The sequence below is a fragment of the Haliaeetus leucocephalus genome, unplaced genomic scaffold (assembly GCF_000737465.1).
Source record: "Haliaeetus leucocephalus isolate CR32 unplaced genomic scaffold, Haliaeetus_leucocephalus-4.0 Scaffold932, whole genome shotgun sequence".
Lineage (NCBI taxonomy): Eukaryota > Metazoa > Chordata > Aves > Accipitriformes > Accipitridae > Haliaeetus > Haliaeetus leucocephalus.
This window is the reverse complement of record NW_010973368.1, coordinates 14,132,793-14,148,979: the sequence shown is the minus strand read 5'-3', so window position 1 is coordinate 14,148,979 and position 16,187 is coordinate 14,132,793.

Below are 16,187 nucleotides of genomic sequence, written 5' to 3'. Positions count from 1 at the left end.
CTCAGGAATTCAAACATGGGAGAAAAAAAGACCTATTGTCACTAAGGGAAGGGAATTCTCACCACACATGGCCCTCGTGGTGCCCCAGGTTCTGCCTCAGGACTCCCAACTGAAAAATCCCTCCAGTAACAAAATTAAGTCCCTTGTAGGGTTTCAGCCTAGTTTTGCACAGTCAATGGCTATGTCCTTAAGTTAAATCTACATGCAATATAAAAATTACTAAGTGGGGAAGGAGAGATGGACACTAACACTACACCAAACTGCATTTCTCTGACAGTAGTAAATTTCCATGGAAGGTGGACACTTTGCGGTTAGCTGCCCACACTCCTTGATATCAAACTGGAAGCTACTTCCAAACACACCAGTCTACTCAATGCCAAATACATGTCCCACATCTCCTGAGACATTTCTCTAGGGAGCTGTGGCCAAAGGATCACAAGATCTGGTTCTTCCCCCATCCCTGTCTTCCCTCCATCTCTAAGAACAGAAGCGGGATTTTTCCTTGCTGTAGCCTTTGGAGTTTTATTCCTTATGTCCAAGCCCAGGGAATATTACAGGATTTGTGGAATTACAGCAACAGAAACCCAGATAAATGCTCAGTTGTGCTGAGCCTTGCTGTAGCCAGCAACCACATTAACACATTGCTTGCTCCAACATGCCCAAGTTCCCCACAAGGTTTCTACACTGGACAACTAGTGGTGAGAGGCAAAATAGTCAAAAGGCTAATGGGAATATAGATATAGATAGATAAATAAATAAATAAATAAGGGATAGCATTGTGAAGAAATTAAGGCCTAAGTAAGGAGGCAGAGCACCTTCCTATACTGTCGTCAGAAACAGAGTGGAAGCTGAATATATCCCGGTTTTAAAGTTTCCGTATAAGTATTTCTAAATAACCATGCCAGGACTTTTGAAAACTCGTTTTCACCACTGTATACACAGAAAAACTGCACTCATTTTCCGAACTGGAGGGGAACATCACCTCTCTTTTTCCATACCTAGAGGTTATATGCCCCTACAGGAAGGCTCTCAGGTGTTAACTCAGATACAGAGTTTACTTGGAACAAGAAAATAAAAAACAAACAAACAGCCTCCCCCTCCCCACACATATCTCTAGATGTCCATTCCCAGTGAGAGGCAGGGCCTTTGTCAGGAGTTTCTGTCTGTTTTAAGCATAATTCTATGCAGTCATTACTTTTTTAAATAAAACTGGGACTTTTCAATTTATTACTCTGGTATCCAAAGAACTGAAATTAACTGGGGGAAAGAGAATGGGAGACCCCACAATCACTTCAAGCCCTAAAACAAATCTGATGGCTGCTTAAGAATTCAACCATCGTTTGAATAAAACCAGCCTGCTTTCTGTTCAGCATATGCCAAATGGTTTATTGTCATTTCCAGTAGGATTTTTTTCTTTTTTTTGCTAGTTCACAACTGCCTTCTATTGTCAATGCTGTGAATAGCCAACAACGATTTAAAGTAGTGGGCTCCTATCAGCATTGTTCTCCTGTTCAGAGGCACAGAGAACAAGAATACATCTATGTTTTCCATACAGTGTAGAAAAATGTAATTCTCTGTTTAGTGTCATATCAACAACTCCTGTCCCAATTCACTGCCATGGGCAATGAATGACAGACTGAGCTGTCCATCCTGACAATGTGACCAAGATATCTGTGGTTGAGACTGCTATATCATTTTTCCCCTCCCCAAAAAATGTTGCCAGAGAAATCTCCTATTTTTATTCCTTTATTTGTTTCTTTATCTACATACAAAGTACAGATAAAAATGAAATTGAGTTCATTAAACAAGCTGCAAATAATGTCTTGATAGCACAGGAAATGTTACATTCCCTCACATTGCAGCATGTGCTCTCAATGGAGTATGGATTTCTTTATAATACTAATAAAAAATAGCTGTAGTCCCCTTCTTTCAACAAAGACTTCCCCCCACCCCAGCAATTCGGTAAAATATATCTTATTTTCTAGTATAAAAAGAAGCCTTTTCCTCCTTTATAGGTAGCAGGCACATCACAGTTAACAATATGTAGCTGAAGGGCGATTAACTCCAGGTACCATAGGCCTGGAACTGGCAATAAAGAGGTAGCTTGGAGCTGTGCACTAAAACCAGCATTTATTCAAGGGAAGGGGAGAAATGAAACAAAACTTTGACAATGTTAGAAAAGAGAAAGAAGAAATAGGTTGAGGCCACTATAGCACAGCAATGATTTACATGCCGTTAAGGTACAGTGGCTGTGTTCAGGACAATATTTAAATAAAAGCAGCGTTAGCCTTGGCAGCCTGTGTATTAACACACTGAATTTATGTTGCCTCCAAGGTAAAGAGCATTCTCTTATTGTAACGCATACAGGAATTATAATGTGTCGAGAGTATTTTTGGTGGTATATTCTACCTTAAGCATAGCTTACTGGATTAGTTTCAGTTTATTTTTATTTTGCCATCATTTTTTGAGTGTTTTCATTTGTTTGTAAGTTGATGATGATGATGACAATTTTTTCTTTCTATTGCTTCAGACTTAAAACCTCTTCAGCAGAAGAAAAAAGTAACTTTACACATGTGACAAAGGAAAGTGGAGGTTTTGGCTTAACAGACAATTGGAGTTGATGGAATAGGGGTATGCGGGCTACAGACTTGTGGCACAAGAGCTTCCCTATCATGCAATGGTTAACTTTATATGAGCTGTGGCCTTGTGCTGTGGAGAACAGAGACAACGGTGATGTCTCTGAACAGGCCTTTTGACACTCTGCCAGCATCAGTGTCATCTCCGTCTTGATCCTCCTTTGCTTCTTACATGGCCCTCAAAAAACTATGTGAGCTGCCAGGTAATGTTGGTCATAGGGGGATCTTCGCAGCTGGCTGTTTTGTGACAAATGACACAGAATCAACAATAGTACATGACCTTTATGGATTCTGGCTGTCTCTTAGAAGTATGTGAAATATTCACAATGAAATACAAAACCTACTTGAAATTCAAGTTGCTCCTCAGACAATTACTATGGAACCAAAAGACCTAACTGCCCTGTATTGGTAAGATATTTATATTTCTACTACCTCCATAAAGTTCTCTGCCTTGTGCATCATTATAGAAAATAACAAGAAGTCAGAGCTTTTTTAAGTACAAGGCCTGTCCTGGATGACTGTCTGAAGTACAGATGAATGACACTGAAAAAAGTAATCCCACTGGTAGCAATATGATCTGGAGGCATAGCCTTGGAGCTGAGGTGTGAAACCCTTCAGACTCAGCCAAAATAAACCACTGCTATGGGGTGGGGGGAGGGAAGGGAGGGGATGAGGGGACAGGGGGATGCACATAGAATTCAGGCATTAGTTTAGAAAAGCAACTGCAGCATTTGCTACAAACTTCTGAACAAAGCACACTGAATCAACAATGTAAGTAAATCATAACATCTTCTCCTGACTCCCAGAGCAAAAACGCTAATCATGTTAGGTCCCTCTGAACATCTGTCATCCTCTACAGTGTATGAAAAAGGGTGAGTTTTAGATCAACAGACTCAAATTCTGTCAGATCAAGTATAAGGAAGTCAGTGTCAGACTTCAAGGGCCTCTTCTTTAATGTGTCATGTCCCCTTCCAATTTAACTGAGGGTAGGTTTCCCTGCCCAAATTCCTTATACTATCATTTAGCATCACACTCTGAGGATAAAGTTCTGGGCATTAAAAGGCTGTTGTAGAGAAATTAACAATCCCACTGGGTTTAAGGTTTCTCCATGCACTTTAATACATCTGGTAGGATAACAGAGAAGATAACAATAGGACTGAAGTTCCATATTTGGCAATTATAATTCAACAAGACTGTACCCTCTCTTATATAACTTGATAATATGCCACTACAGAAAGTGGAAATTATGGGCCTGGGGCAGATGGATTTTTTTATTTAAAGTCATAATCAGCAGCATGAAAAAGAAAAATTAAAAACTGTAATGGAAAGCTGCCTCTGCAAGAGCAGAACAAATGCCATCTGCATCTCTGATGGCTGGGAAGTAACATGGACTGCAGTCCAGCAGTTCCATGCACTCCCTCACCTCCCTTTCTTCCAGCAATTAGGAAGATATCAAAGACTATACCCTTGCCTTCATTGCCAAGAAAATATGATTTTATCACAAGACAATTAACATACTTCAGCAAAACTCCATGGAGGCATGGGACAAGTTTCTTATTTAATACACTATGTAGGCAAGATCAACACCATAGCCAGCATCTGTGGTTCCTTTTTCAATAAAAACTTTATTGCTTTGCTTCCAAAAGGATTTTGCAGAAGGAATAATAAATGCATAGGTATTATTTTTTCTAAAATACCTTGCTCTCTTTGGCTTTAAAAACATAACCTATGTTTACATTGGCCTGTAAGCTCCAGTACAGGCCTGAGAGCACTTTGGATGCTGTTGTCTCCTCATCACAGCACTGAAATACCAGCAGCTCCTGCAATCATTTAACATTTACTCCCTCACAATAAGGGCTTTCATCCCAAATCAGGTTCAGTCCGTCTCATAGAGGCTCCTAGGTGCTTGGAGAAGGTGTAAAACCTTACACTAGAACGGCAATCTTTTACAACTATGAAAAGCACTGACCTCTGAGGTAAAAACTGACATTGTTTAATTCCTCTCTAATTGTATTTTCTTTCTCTGCAAAAGATGGATTTTTGTTGCCATATGCAGAATGCTGAAAACTTACCATCCCTTATCATGTGCTACCCACTGGCCTGTTTTTTCTTTTCTAGAAAGGAAAACGGTCCTCCACAACTACTTAGACATTTTTCCTCCACCAACTCCACGAGGTTAAAAAAAACCAAACAAAACACACAAACAAAAAACCCCACTGGTAAATCTCTTTAAGAGTTCCTCACACCATCAGAAAGAGTACTTTTAAAAGAACAGAGTACAGATTGAAACTATACAAGAAATAGTGCTGATCTTGGTGGACAGATTTTTTAAAAGTTGGTAATTTAAAAGGCTCCAGAAAAGAAGCCCCAAAGCATGGAAAGCCTGTGTTACTGCCAGAGCTGAAAGATGAGGGTATGAGTTTAGCAAGGAGAAGGATAATAGAGAGTTTCAGTCAGATTATAGGCATGCATATAGGTAAAAGACCTCTGATTTAGAGTGCTTCCACTGTCAGAAGACAAAAAAGGTATCAGATCCCAGGCAGAATGTGTAGCTACATTGGTAAATGCAAAGCAGAAATAAGATACAAATTTTGAAAGCAATTAAATATTTAAGTGTCTTTCCTTGGGGCAGGTTTTCTCATCATCTATAATCCTTAAATCAAGATTAACCAGACAGTTTTGCTAAAAGATATTCTTTGGCTCAGGAATCACCCAAGAAAGTTCTTCAACAAGTGCTATGTGTGACCAGTGCTATGTAGGATGTTAGACTAAGTTGTCACAACAGTCCCTCTTAGACTTACATTCTTTAAAAATTCGTAATTATCACAGCAACCATCCTCCTCCCTCCACTCGATAGCTATGAAACAATTTCTGTGGGAGAAGAACATAACATACAGTTCTGAGAGTTACCAAAAACTACTGCCAGGTCACAAAAAATGATTAAAAGGTGTGAGGTCTCGAAGAATTTGTGTAGATAAAGCGACCTCTAGAGTGAAACACAAGAGTTAAGAAAAGTATTTTCAGACAAACTGATGCAAAAGCATATGAAGTTAGTACACAAACACAAAGTCCATGCTGATTATAATATGATCTGATTTAAAATATTCCTTTAGGCAAAGTTTTAATAATACTTAAAAAGGCCTGACAGCTCCCTGTCATGGTATGTCCATGTTATTAAGTTCTAAAGCAACTGTCTTGCTCATAAAACAATCCAAACTGGAAAACACATGGTGGACAAAGCCAAGGACAACAGCAGAAATCAGTGCTGAGCCTTGGTTTGGTTATGCGTTCAGATGTGCCTCCTAAGAACCTGCATTAGCTTTGACGAGTCACATCTTCATGCAATTCATCTTCATCCTGCTGAAACATGAAGAAATAAATACCAGGCAAATGGAAGCTAGGCAAGGAGGAGGTAACACTGACAAGAGCATCACTAGGACAAATTTCCCGAGTCACTCCCAGAGCTGAACACCAGAGCTGCAGTAAGTGAGAGACAAGATGACGATCTGTGAAAACCTTCTGTCGCTATGTCAAGTGAATGCCGTGGGATCACTTCATGCCTGCATTCCAGCCAGTGTTCAGGGTTTTCTCCACCCTTCTCGGAGGCAAATTCTGGGTTCTGTGATTAATTTGCCATCCTCCCCACCCATACATTATTTACATCCCCTCATCTGATCTTAGCCTGCTACTGTTCCTGTATTATTTCTTTTCCAGGAACTTCATCGGACTCATGGATTGATGTTTTTGCAGTCTACAATTCAGTTCTCCATTCTTCTGTTGATTCTGTTGTTTCACACGCTTCCCATCTCGTTACTATACTTCCCATTCTTCTGGTTTTTCTCCTTGCACTTGAGCTCTGTATTGTACATACAACTGATTTTGCTTTCATCATTTTTTCTTAGAATCATTATGATATTTGCTAAATATTTTTACTTTTCCAGTTTGGTGTTTTCAAAAATCTGACATTATGCAGTCTTGTATTTTTGCTGGCAAACTGGCCAAGCTTCTTCAGATTTTACTAAATTTGGCCCAGCCACTTAGAACAAAAACTTGACCTTGCTCCTGTTATCTGAGCTAGTTGCTGGTTCACCTGCATGTAAGAGCTTACATAATTCATTTCATTAGTAGACCATCAATCTGGTTCTTTTCTAAAGTTTCTGTCACATCTATTCCGATGGGTTGAGACCCTGCAATGTGCTTAGCCTTAAAATTTTCCTTGGAAGTACATCCCTCCCACAAATACTTAGCATTTGCACCTGCTTTTGGTCACAAAGTGTTTTATAAAAAACAAATCCTAAAAACATCCATGAACCTTAAGCATTATCCCATTTTGAAATGCATCACATATTGCAGAAGCACACTGAAAGACCTCAAGACAGTTTGAATTAGTCTGCTCAGCCCTCCATGCTGCTATGTCCAGATTACATAGGACATGTTTAAACTCAATCTGTTGTACAGCCTGATATAGCACAGGGGAATCCCCTAACCTGCCCAAAAAAGGTGAAAAATCATTTCAGGCTTCAGAGTGAATGGAGCATGTAATTTTCCCCTCATGTTCCCATTAAAGTTTTGTCTTCTGTCTTGAAAATTCAAGCAAGTTTCAAGCCCCATTGTACTGGCTGCTCCATAGAGATATGGCATGTGATTCCCTCATGTGATTCAAGGACAACTAGAAGGCAGTAGAAGTCCAGGCCTTTTTGAAACCCTACATTAAATGAACAAGACAACTTCTGGGTGCTTTGCCGACTGCAGAGCATAACCCCTCACTGCAGTACAACATTTCAATCTCTGGGATGCTTTCTCACACTTCTTTATTCTCTCCTTCCCAGTTCCCAGGGCAGTACAGAGCAAGATGTTGGGTACTGTTGAGAACTAAGGGGGCAAGGGGGAGTCCAGGGCTATACAGTATTTATACTGCCAATGACTGCCAGTAGTAATGAGAGAGAAGAGAGCTGAGATAATAAAAGCTTAGCCAAAATTTCTGCACATAGAATAGGTAAACTACTTACTTTTAAAGGTCAACAACAAAAAAAAATGACATGCACGGGATAAAACTAGGAAGATAGATATAAGTCTTCAATAACAAGTGGACTGGCATGACCCTGGCAACGTCAAGCTCCCTACAGTAGCTCTTTCTCTAGCATCTTGGATATCACTTATCTTAACAACACATTTGCTGATGAGAGTAAAGCTAATGTAGCATGAAGAGAAGGATGGAATAGAAGGCATCTTATTTGTCAATACATCGTCACTGTCACCCAGCTTTGGTAATGAGGTGCAATATGAACGGCAGTCTGATTTTCAAAAACACCATGCACCAGCATGCCTCTTTGCTTTCATCTGGAAGTGTGGGAGATCAGAACTATTGAAAAAAAGTTGTTGGTTGTTGCTTTTTTTCTCCACTAACTTGTACGTTTGTGATCAATAACTTTATCCATTTGAGATGAGCTTTAGAATCTTTTAGAATGAAAGATTTATGTAGTAATGTATCCAATTTTCATGATTCTACCTTTATATTTATATTGTTGGGTGCTTTTCTTATAGTGCAGAACATCCTAGTACCTCTGCTTTCTTTTTTTCAGAAAGTATAAACTCTCCAATTGTAAAAAAGAGTTTGAAAATAGAGCCTTCCCATAAAGCTTAAACAAGAGAAGACAGACAGTACAATATTTTGCTTCATGTCTTGAGAGAAAAGGGATTTGATTCATGATTTTTGAAAATCTGAGGTCAGGAACAATTTGCAGATTGTTTTACTAAACCATAAAGTAATAATAATAATCAAAATCTTAGACAAAAGTTATTCTGTTGCTGCTACTGAAGAGAGATTTACCTCCATTTCCCAGGGATTACCAATTTAATAGTCTTTAATAACCTGCAATTGTCAGACAAACATGTTTTATTCCTTCACTTCAACAATAGCCCAAAAGTGCCAAAAATATTTGCATTTATCTTCAATCAGTGGAGTAGATGGCAAGACCAGAAGGAGCTTTATCTAACAATAGCTCTGGTGCCTTACAATTGTCTTAAATATTTCAACAAAGAGATACATCAGTGTATTTCCCTGGCTAGCAATGAGTTGCCAAAGGTCAATAACTTCAGCTTTAAAACCAGACTGATCTCTAAAGCTTTTCTTGCAGTTGAGAGATTAAGGCAGAGTCTTATAAACATATTTATGAAATAAGAGCAATGGACTTCAGCCTGGCAGTTTGGAATGTAACACCATTCTGTATCTATATTATTTTGGGGATTAGAAACCATTAATTTCTAAAATTGTGCTGTGGAGCATAAGTGGCAACAGCTGCAGCTATCTGTTTGCTGTCTTTCCACATGGGCTATTTTCTGTGCAAGATATGCATGAAGAACACAAATAAATGGGGTGCTACCTCTTTAGACAGGGCCTGGCAAATTTAAAATAAAAAACTAAAAGCATAAACCATGTTTGCCTTAAAATGATGAACTTAGGTGTTAATAAAAATGGCATCTTAAGGCAAGTCCTTACACACTTCCTGTTTCTGTAATCCATTCTTCTTGCATGCACAAACTAATAAAATGCCTCTTCTTATTATGTCACTACTGTATATGAAACATTTCATGCATAAAATATTAATCCCAGACACAGGTCTTTGAGAGAATGATTGTACTGGCTAAAGGAAGACAGAGAGGTTTCTGAATATAGATCCAGTAATGCTTTCCAATCCCAAAGCAAAACTGCAACTATATTCAAGCTCATGGCTTTTCAGTGGCAGTAAAAAGCAAATCTTTGGACAGTTTAATGATGTGGACAAGCTGACTGAATCAGAATAAGACACACCATGTGTCCCATTCATATTTGGCCTATAAAGAAAAAAAAAAAAACCTCCAAAACTCTGTTACTTGGGTTTTCTTTGTCCTTTACTTTTCACAAAACTTAACTTTGTACAGAACTTATTTCAAAGTGAATCTGGGAAAAGTAAAAGTTTTGATTCCTGTCCACAAGGGCGGGGGGGGGGGGGAATAAGAGAGAAAAGAAAAGAGAGAGAAAAGAAAAAAATCAACCTGAATGAACTTAGCCTTTAAACTTAGCCTTTAAGCCTTCATAAGATTTTTAGTGTTGCGAATTGTCACTGCTTATTTCACAACTTCAGAAAACCGCACTGTTAGTAAACCACTCAAATATGTTAAAAAAATAAATAAATAAATTAAATACAGGTATTTTAATTAGGAGAATCAGGCCTGTATGACCTTCCATTCCTTCTTGATAGTGTTACGGACTGTACGGGAACTGTGCTCCATGCCATGGCCCTGCTGCCCCTTGCGTACAGATCAGGAACTTGGCTGGAGCATGCTTCTTTTCTCCCATGGTCCACATTTCTTTGACAACTGAAGCCACAATGCGGGGGAGGGAAAGGTACAGTTTTTTCTTGCCATCATACTGAGTCAGAACATGGCTGAGGTTTTACAGTAGTAGGACAATTCCAGCTCCTTCAATTCAGTCCTAACCTCAGATCTACTGTTTGAGAAAGAGACTCATGAAAGTCTTCTGCCCGCCACAGGAAGGCCATCCTCAAGAGTTAATTACATAGGGCTTCGTCCAGACCACTTCTAAATGTCTTCCTTACTGGAACCTCATTTTCTTTTCTCACAGGAGTATTTTACAGTTTAAGAGGCCTGAAAACTCATATAAAGAAAGCTTTTCAAAGAAGTAGTCCATCTGCTGCCAGTAGGAGAGCTCGCCTGAGTAAAGGGTTATAGCACTAAGCATAATAGAGTTCAACACCAGAAAATGTTTTTCAATAGGTATAACTTTGCGAGCCTGCAATCATTCCTGATAATCCCTCCGTGGTGTGTTGACCCTGGCTGGATGCCAGGTGCCCACCAAAGCCCCTCTGTCACTCCCCTTCTCAGCTGGACAGGGGAAAGAAAAATATAACAAAAGGCTCATGGGTCCAGATAAGGACAAGGAGAGATCAATCACCAATTAGCGTTACAGGCAAAACAGACTAGACTTGAGGAAATTAGTTTAATTTATTACCAATCAAATCAGAGTAGGGAAATGAGAAATAAAACCAAATCTTAAAACACCTTCCCCCCATGGTATTCACCATGGTCTGCAGGGGAATCTCTGCTCCGGTGCCGGGAGCACCTCCTCCCCCTCCTTCTTCACTGACCTGGGGGTCTGTGGAGTTGTTTCTCTCGAATTTTCTCACTCCTCTCTCCCAGCTGCAGCTTCTGTTGCACAGTTTTTCCCCTGTCTTAACTCTGTTATCCCAGAAGCGCTACCACCGTCACTGACGGGCTCAGCCTTGGCCCGCAGTGGGTCCATCTTGGAGCTGACTGGCTTTGGTTCTGTCGGACATAGGGGAAGCTTCTAGGACCTTCTCACAGAAACCATCCCTGCAGCCCCCCCACTACCAAAACTTTACCACGCAAACCCTGTACACCCTCTTTGGAGTATGCCAGGCAATTTTTCTCTTTTCTCATTGCCTATAGTCTCCAAATACTTCTGGATATTTATTTGACTCTTTCTTCTTTATAAGTGATTCTCTCCATCTTCCCTTTTCCATCTCTATTATTCTCTACTTATTGACCTCAGAGGTGATACACTACCGTCCCAGGATGGTTTGTGGTGTAGTAGTTGTGGTCTCACCTCTGGACTGTGAAGTGGTGCTTTGCACACACAGGCCCCAAAAGACCACATAATAAATAGAAATCGAAGGCTGCTCTGCAATACAAATAAACTCACATTGAGAAGAGGCATATGCTGCTGGAACAAAAACGACCACTTGTGCATGTGATTTCTTTGGTATTGGGTGGGAACAATGTCCAATTATAGGCTTTTCTTACAAAATAAATTAGAACTTCAATGAGGGTATCAACTAATTATCTCCTAGGAAAAGGGCTTTAATTTGATGTTAATAGGGCTAAAGGAATATTTAGCTCCATCATTTATGTATGAAATGGTGCTATAAGCCCTTCAGTATCAAAATGCTAAAAAGTGCTTAAACAGTAGTCATGGTCCCATACAGTAACCTTGCTACCTTTTCCCACTTGGAATGATGTACGGAAAATTGCCAAAGCTGCACCACAGGATTAATTACAGACTCATCACGGAATTCTAAAACCACAATACTTAGGCAGCTAAGCAAGAGCGGCTCTCTAATAGATTTAATCAACTGCTGGGTAAACCCTCAAACGAGCAGATGTGACGTAAAAAGAGAGATCAATGAATTTGAGTAGGTTACAATGCCATTCACCAGGCTTTTTACTTGAGGAAAAAAGAAGGGAGAAAAAAAAATAAATAAAAAAAGCACTGACCCATTACGTGCATTCTTCAACAATATTCTGAACAAAGTGTTCAAATAGAATTTTAAAAAAATAATAATCAAAAGTGAAGAACTCATGCTTACTTTATATTAAAGACTGAAAATAAGTAGTTTCTTAACCTACTAAAGGTGATCTTCCTTGCCAGAAGGACTCCTACCAGGAAATGTAAGCGTAGCTTATCTGAAGGTTTTCTAGCTGTTAGATGCTATAAATGTCATTCCCTACTGTTGACACCAGGCTGCCATTTAGCTCTCAGTACACAGAACAGGGAGTGCTCTTTCCTAAATTTGTTTAAATGTCTAAGGCTATTACCTTGGTCCTTCACATAGTACATTATTTTATAGCAAACACAAAGAAGTGAACTAGCACAGCCAAACTCTCTTAAAACCAATTAAAAGTAAACAGCACCTGAATAAACTCACTATCAATTAGCAAGTTGTTGGTTGCTTTCATAATCACATCACAGAAGGGGTATCCACAGAAATTCAATCACTCCAAAAATCAGTAGTATCCCAAAGGCTAGACAGACATAGACAAAGCAGTTCTGGAGCAGCACAAGAAGGTTAATTTTCTCTCCCTCTCAGCACCCACTCCTCTCCCTCAAGAAAGGGAGGTAGAACCAGGCCATTTTCCCCTCTAACATGCTAAAGCTTTCAAATAGCTCCCAGGCATTTTAGAAGCAGTTGTACAGTGTTTGCTTGCCACTTTCAATTAAACATGGTACAACAGTCTGATGTTACTAGGATCTAGTAATAGTAAGAGTTTAAGGGAGTGTTCAAACTCCAAAAAAAGAACTATTCACAGGGATCCACATTTTTCTGGATAAACACTGAGGCAGTTTATAAAGACAAGAACAGGGAGAACAACATAAAGCGCTGCCTCCCCCGTCTTTACACTCTCCGAACATTTGGTGAATCCAGATAATTTACTGCATATGGCCAAAATGACTGACTTACGGGACTCTGTAAAATCACTGCTAGCTATGTGCATCTCCTTAGAGGCAGTAGGTATCTCAGAAGCAAAACTATTAGAAGTATTTGAGCCTCTAGTAGATTCAGACACCATTGCATTTAACCAACTTATTTTCTCCATATGCTCTGGCTAAATAGAAGGTTTTTTCTGGTTGGCCACCCTTCCATTTTAACATTTTGTTTTCAACTGCTTCCATACACAAAGGCCTGAGGAGAACAAAAGCTGAAAAAAACACCTTTTTCCTGGGCCTCTGAAAAGGAGGCAAAGTGAGCAGCTTCAAGGTGTCAAAAGAGATCAGAGCAGAAGTGGCTAAGAGAGGGAAAGAAAGACAGACATTCAAAGGCTGATTGGGAAACTAGAATGGAAGGAAAGATATAGTAGAAAGGGAATGGAAAGGCTTGATAACTAGAAAGAAGCAGTCAGGGAAAAGGGTTCTCAAAAGGCTGTGTTTTTTAAACCAAGGATGCAATTAACACCATCTATGAGAGATCCGAACTCCAGTTCCGTACAAACACTTTTTAAAACACGTTAAGGTACTCACCAAACTCAAATATGGTTACTTAACAGAGTTGTTACTTTAACTAGGTATTTATCAAGTCTATCCGTAATGTTTGGCACCAGCATCACATACCTTGATCTATTGGACTCTATTGCTTTGACTCACAAGGTGTTTCAGGATTAACTGAACTGCAACATTATGAAGACCAAGCAGCATCTGGAAGATCTCTAGATCTTCTTGCTCAGCCCCAAATAGCAGTCCTTATCAGCTCCTACCTCTTCCAAATAGTGGGTTCAATGATTTAAAGAAATTGGAGGCCAAAAATTATTTTGAATTTTGCAAATGCACAAGGAGTAGAAAATATTTACATGAAAAATGATGATAAAATAAAGCCTAGAAATTTTATAAAAAAGGAAAAAGAAATATTGCACTCAGTTTTACTCAAAAGGCATGGGATTATCACAACAAAGTCACGTCTCCCCATGTACACAGTTTGTTTACCTTTTGTATATGACTCAGAGACTGAAGGAAGGAGGAATCAATCTCACTTTTATTGATTGTGCCTGCTTCTAATCAGGTTCCCTGGCTGGTTTTCACACATGAAGATACAATGATGTCTGAGTAACAAACAATGCAGAGAAATGCTGCTTCTTTAAAATTAAGATTCCCCCAGACTTTTTTTTCAGTGTCATGGAAGCTTTTCTATTGCTGCTAGGCTTTATACATCACTGATTTACAAAACCTTAGTTTTGATATTAGATTGACTTGACAATGTCTCACATAATGAGTAAAATTTAAAAAGCAGCAATAGATTATACTCTTAACATGCAGACCCAAGCTTGACTGTAAGTTGGAAAGAGAGAGGTGCCTCTCTTCCACATAACTGTGGCCTCTCTGGGTGTTTAACATGTGGTTCTACTCAGAAAAGCCAGTAAGTGCACACTACTTACTGCATGTGGTTACTGTTATTTCTGCTTCACTGAGGTAACAATCCAGCATCTTCTGCATCAGTTTCTTGGTGACACAGCACTTGCACAGAGGCAACTAAAGCCTACAGAACTTATAGACCTGCTAAGGACCAGAAAATAACTTAGCTTGGGTCTCAGATGCAGGGTGACGGGTCTGAAGTGCTCTGGGCACTTGACAAGTCATTTAATTTAGGAAAGTGAGTCTGTCTGATGAAAGCCTTTCAGAGGCAATAGAAAGCCAGAATCCAAGAACACGTTTACAAAGTGTTTAATCAGACTTTTGGGGTTTTTTTTTTAAAGACTTTTGGGGCTCAGCCCACAGCCTTTCTCAGATAAAAGTCTCATTTCCTAGAAAATTGCTTCCCATTTCACAGACGTTCAAGAATTATTTCTCAGTTCTTTCACTAATACTTCCTAATCCCAAATTTTAAACTACTAATTATTGTAATATTTCCTCAAATCCATATTTGCTTAAATACTAAGAAATTACAATAATAGATATGTTATGTAAACCCAGAGAGAGAGAAATCTGTGTACGATAGGTCTAAAGAGATTCAGTGCAGAAAGAAAGGAAGAAAAAAGAAAAATTAGGAAGTAGACTTATAACATTTTTCCAAAGGTATTCATGGGCAATAGAAAGTAACATAGGTGTGGTGCAACTCAGCATGAAACTGTCTACTCCATTGCATAAAATACAGCTGCTCTAGGAGTGCAGACCCATCCTGTTCTGCCTCCATGAAAAGGACAACCTCCCTAAGGTCCTTGCTGCTTCTATACACAACCAGGACAATCTCAGAAAGACAAGAGGAGCAGCGACACACTTTACAACTGACTGCATGGATAACACTATCAGAACTCTGACTGCAGCTGGTATATTCTGACAGTCCCTATAAACAAGTATGCAATTTTTGAATAACCAAAATGTTATCTGAAAATTATTACATTTTTTTACTAATGGGTAGATATTTTTCCAAGGCAGAACCAGAAAACTAAAATTCAGCTCCCTACCTTGATTAGATTTTTCTCGGGTGCTTTGCCCACATGCCTTTCCAATCAACCCATGCACCAATTCTGAATTAGGCAAGAAGCTGAAAAAAAGTTAGAACTTTTTTTTATCCTTCTACAAAACCCCTACAGCAAGTATGCACAGCCCTGAGCAATTGCATAACAGAAAATGAAGCTCAGCTGTGAACCCAATATATGGAGCTGACTGGGCCATCACATACCCAAACTGGAATTCTAGTAGGAACCAGAGCAGATGTAGTTTAATGGTGAAATAATTGAAAAATATAAAAATGAAACACTTTACCAATTGTAAAGATAATGTTTCTGAAAGTTTTATTTCCCCAAAGCTTTTATATTTTTATTTTTATCCTGATGTGTCTTTTGTGAGATCAAAAGTTAATTTTTGATCAGTTTTGATTTCTAGATACCTTCCTATGCTGAACTGCATTCAACAAAATTAAGCTCATATACATAATAGTTTGTGTGAAAATGTCTTGTTTCCATCAGCTGCATCAGAATGTTTGCCCCAACTTTTACTTTGAGTTTGTATTACTTCTTTTTTGGATAACTCTGTAGCTTCCTTTTCCCTAAAGATAACACATCTCCTGTGAAATTATAGTATCCCAAAGGAGATAATTTAGTTACCTGCAATTCTGCGGGGGGTTTTTTTGAGATTTTGTTAATGAGCTCCTCTTTTTCACTCACAGCTCCTCTAAACTACAATCAAAGTGTTTAAGTAGGTAGTCATGATGTTTTGATTCCAGAACTGATTTGGGGGGGGGGGGGGGGGGGGGGGGGGGTTTT